The sequence below is a fragment of the Octopus bimaculoides genome, chromosome 18, assembly GCF_046866305.1.
Source record: "Octopus bimaculoides isolate indiv1 chromosome 18, ASM4686630v1, whole genome shotgun sequence".
Classification (NCBI taxonomy): Eukaryota; Metazoa; Mollusca; class Cephalopoda; order Octopoda; family Octopodidae; genus Octopus; species Octopus bimaculoides.
Window position 1 is genome coordinate 31743253 of NC_142945.1, and position 5243 is coordinate 31748495.

Below are 5243 nucleotides of genomic sequence, written 5' to 3' on the forward strand. Positions count from 1 at the left end.
CCATTTCCACTCTGTTGTGAACTTTCCTGCTGTAAATCTCATCCTCAAGTTGTAGTAGGACATGAGCATTCATGTACAAAACCTATGGCCTCCAAATACCTGATCCACCAGAACTCGGCTATTGCGGACAATGCCAAATTCAATATATTGATGGCAGACCTCGTCAGAGTAATGCGAAATGTCTCCTGCATGTGCAACCCTACAGAATTAAAGCGACATATACAACATTTCGTTCACCGCATGCAATTCTCAGGTTACAGCCGTAAAGAAAGGATCAGGGTATACAAAGGAGCTATGAAGAAGTTTGAAACAATCAAACGCAACGATAGGAATGGGATTTGCCCACTCTATAGGAGCAAGTCATGGAACACCATTGAAAGAATTAAGAAGAAAATAGGGAAGGCCAGCTCATGGTATGATAGCCACAAATACAAGAGCGTTATGTTCGTCGACATCACCCCTAGAGGCGAACTGGCGTACCGCTTTAGAAGGGCCCTAGACAAACTTAAGCTAAGTATTAAGGTTGTTGAAAGGCCAGGCAACCCTATCAAATCCCTTATCATTAGAACATACCCTTTTAGTAGAACCCCCGCACTGATAGGAACTGTACCGTATGTAGATTTAGCCCACAAACGAACTGTAAAACCAGAAATGTGGTCTATAGTATAAGATGTACAGAGGGACGATGCAGTAACAAGACAACGACATATGTAGGCGAAACAGCAAGGAGCATAGGGGAGCGGGCAAATGAACATTGGAGGGAACTTAAGGAAGGGAAGAGCTCATCAGTTCTGTACCAGCACGCTGAGCAAGAACATGGAGGCTCACTCAATAACATAGAAATGAAAATCTTATCCACACATAGCAGAGACGCAGCACTTAAAACAAATTACAGAAGCTACACACATAATAGAAGATAAACCTAGCCTGAATAGGAAACTAGAATGGAACACTAACACACACCCCTAACAAACCACAAACCACAACATATGACAATACGTTCCCCATAAACCAATAAGAATATGAACAAAATATAATACAATACATAGATAAACAAATGGAATTAAATACTACATACGTTAACAAAATTTAATTAAATACAAAAAAGAAGTAGATATAAACACATGAACAAATAAATAAATAAAAACAAAAACTAACGAACATGTATTAACAGAGGATATAGATAATACAGGCACTCCCCATACATACACATGCACTTACAAAAACATAGACACATTGAAGGATACACATGTGTAGACACATACAATAGGAATACAAAATACAAAATGGCTGATAGTTAGCAAGGTGAGACACACATAAGAAAGAAGAAAGCAAAGGACCACTGATGAGGTCACAGAAGTGTGACGAAAGAACTCTGGCCGAAATAGGATTAATGTAATATAAAGTAATATAAAGCTGAAGCAAATTAACACCAAATATACAGTGCGTGTGTTTTTATTGGCTAAACTGGCAATATGACCATCCCCAAGTACAACAACATCTGTTTCAACACACGATTTCACATAAAAAATCTTGCAAAACAAATATGTATATATATATATATATATATATATATATATATATATACATATAAAAGATTTAGATTTAGATTCAAAATTGAATATGGTACTTATGTTTAGGCACCAGAATATAGTATGATATTATCCAAAAACCATTCTAAAATCAAGGTGATCAAAAAATCAAAATAAGCAACACGGATTTTAAAGATGATTGCAGTATGCACGTTTCATGCTACTCCATTTATCTAAGTAATGCTCGCATTACTTAAATAAATGGAGTAGCATGAAATGTGCATACTGCAATCATCTTTAAAATCCATGCTGCTTATTTTGATTTTATATATATATATATATATATATATATATGGTGGTTGTCTACTCCTTACACAGAGTTTGACCACCTCCTGCACCTACACCTTAGCCCTTTCATGGCATCTGATGTGACTTTTTAAACCAATGTTTTGAAAAAACACCCACACATATTGCACCTCTGATTTGTACTACCAATACCTGCAGGTAAGTTCTGCTCATTGTTGATCCTAACATGTGTTTTAAGACCCCCATTGGATTTGCAAGCCCTCTGGCACACACCACATTCAAACGTGTGCACAGACATATAATCAGAATAGCTGGTTGAGGTTTGTTTTCCATAGGTTCGCAGGTGAGATTTGAGGCCAGCCAAAGACAGACATGCACACAAAAAGGTCCTTGTCATTCACCTTATCAATCTTTACATTTTTCCTCAAACATCTCTTGAGTCCCGCTTGCATTATCCTGGCCTCTTCAAACGCTTTCACTCCACTCCACACCCCCGTTCGCCATCCAACTTGATCTGAAGCGAGGGCTTCTGTATCCTTTGAGACCATTCTAATTGACTTCATAGCAGTCCTTATGCCATCCTTAAACCGTTTTTTAGGTTTATGCCGATGGCGTTTCCCCTCTGCAAACTCACCATAAAACAGCTGTTTCGGCATGCGTTCATCTGCCATTCGAACAATATGGCCACACCCTCTCAATTGGTTCCTCAAAATCATGGCTTTAATTGAGGGAATGCCTGCAGATGCAAGGATATCCGTGTTTGGAGTAAAAGAATTCCATTTAATTTTAAAAATATGACGAAGGCATTTTTGGTGGAATTTTTCTAACAGTTTAAAATGCCTTTCATAACAAGTCCAAGTTTCACAGGAATACAATAGGGATGTTAAGACAAATGATTTGTAAGGAGCCAGCTTTGTATTGTTATTTATATGTCACTGGCGCCAGACGCGCGACTCCAAGCCACCAAATGCTTTTGCTGCCCTTTGAATTCACAGGTGTATTTCCGTATCAAGATTTCCATCATCTTGAACAAGAGCTTCCCAGGTAGACAAATGAATTGACAACCTCAAGTAACTTTCCCTTAACAAAAATTTTAGGGGGGTTACAAACAGCACCATACACAGTTTGATACATTACAACTGTTTTTTTTTCAGATTGATGGTCAGGCCAAAATCATCACAAGCTGCGTCAAATGCAGATACAAGGGATTGCAGACCTGTTTCAGAATGACTAACAGATCGCAATCGTCAGCATACAAAAGTTCCCTAATAAGTGAAGTAAAAACCTTCATTTTAAACTTCAGTCAGGTCAAATTAAAAACATTCCCCGTTGTTCGATATTTTATGTAGATACCCTCCTCAGAGTTTTGAAAGGAATGTGACACCACAACGGCAAAGTATATAGCAAAGAGGGTGGGTGCATCAAGGTCTCCCTGCTTTACTCCATTTTCAACAGCAAAAGATTTAGAAAGCCTACCACCAAAATTAACCCTAGCTCTCATATCCTGATGCAAAGCCCTGACCATGTTTATAAACTTTTCTGGGCAACCTATTTTCCCCAGAATTAGCCACAGAGCACTTCGATTAACAGTATCGAATGCTTTGCTCAAATCAACAAAGCAATGGTACAGAGCAAGATTCTGTTCAATGCACTTCTCTTGTAATTGTCTGACAGTAAAGATACAATCAGCTGTGCCCCTGGAGGAACGAAAACCACACTGAGACTCAGACACTATATTTGGAACTATAAAGGTATTTAAACGTTCTAACAAAATGCGGGCGAGCACCTTTCCAACCACAGACAAAAGGGAAATCCCACGAAAATTACCACACAGATCCTTTGGCCCCGATTTATATAAGGAGACAAGAATGGCATCAATTCAGTCTTGAGGCACTTTCTCACTTCTCCAACAGTGACAAATTAAAATATTTAAGAGTTCCATCATTTTGTCACCCCCATATTTCAAGACTTCTGCACAGATTCCATCAGATCCTGGAGACTTGTTATTCAGCTTATTCACAGCTAAATAAATGTCATTTAGAGTTGGTTCAAATGCCATCTCTTCTATAACTGGAAGTTGTTCAATTTTTTCTATCGTCCTCATGTTAACGGATGATGTTCTCTTCAAAAGTGCAGAAAAATGTTCTACCCAATGCTTATGAATAGAAGCGGTGTCAGTCAAAAGAAAACATCCATCTTCTGTTCTCACTGGAGCTATTGAGGAAGATTTTGGACCATATACCTCCCTAACGTAAGAATACAAACAACTGGCAGCGTTTCTATCAGCTGCTTCTTGTGCCCCTTTTGCCCTATCATTCCACCATTCCTGTTTAATTTTCCTTAGAGCAGTTTGCACTCTCCTTTTCAGCTTTCTGTAAGTTTCATTTGAGTTGGGATTCAATGACTGAGAGAACAGTGTATTGCCTAAGTTTTGTTTTTCTAAAAGTAGATCATGAATTTCTGCTGATCTATCTGAGAACCAATCTCTGGATTTATGAGATTTAAATCCCACTGACGAACTTGCAGCCTGAAATACTTTTGTTTTGAAATCTTCCCATAGATTGTTTGGGTCAAGATTAATACTTTCTATAGCGTCGTGGAATCTTTGCAAGTTGCTTGATAATTTAAAGTTTGCAACATTTAACTTTTTGGGTATCTTAGGACCAGACTGTCGATTTTTAGGTTTTATCGAAAAGTCTATTTTGCCACGCAGTAGATGATGGTCAGTCCAGCTCTCTGCCCCTCTCATGGCCCGAACGCTAGAAACGTCTTTCATATCACATTTCCTAATCAAAATATAATCTATGAGATGCCAGTGCTTAGATCTTGGGTGCATCCAGGTGGTTTTATATTTATTTTTCTGCTTAAACAGAGTGTTGGTGACAACCAGATTATTCTCAGTACAAAACGTCAAAAGAACTACTCCATTTTTATTGCATTTTCCAATCCCATGTCGACCTAAAACAGGCCATGAAACATAGTCCTTTCCAACTCTTGCATTGAAATCTCCCAAAATGACCAGCTTGTCAGAAATTGGTACTTTCCTCAATAATCTTGCTAGATTGTCATAAAACTGTCCCACAGTTTCATCAGAATGGGACATTGTTGGTGCATAGATATTGACAACGGTAAGAAATCTACCTTTTGTCAGTTTGATACAGCATGACATGATCCGGTCAAATATACTATTTGGAAGCTCTGCAATGGAGGACACTAATGTATTCTTGAGAGCAAACCCAACACCAGATTCTCTACGCTGACCCTTAGGTAGGCCTTTCCAGAAGATAGTATATCCATAAGCAGATTCCATTACTTGACCCTCACCAGAGAGACGAGTTTCAGAGAGAGCAACTATATCAAGGGAATATTTCTTTAGCTCACATGCAATAAGTGCAGTACGCCTTT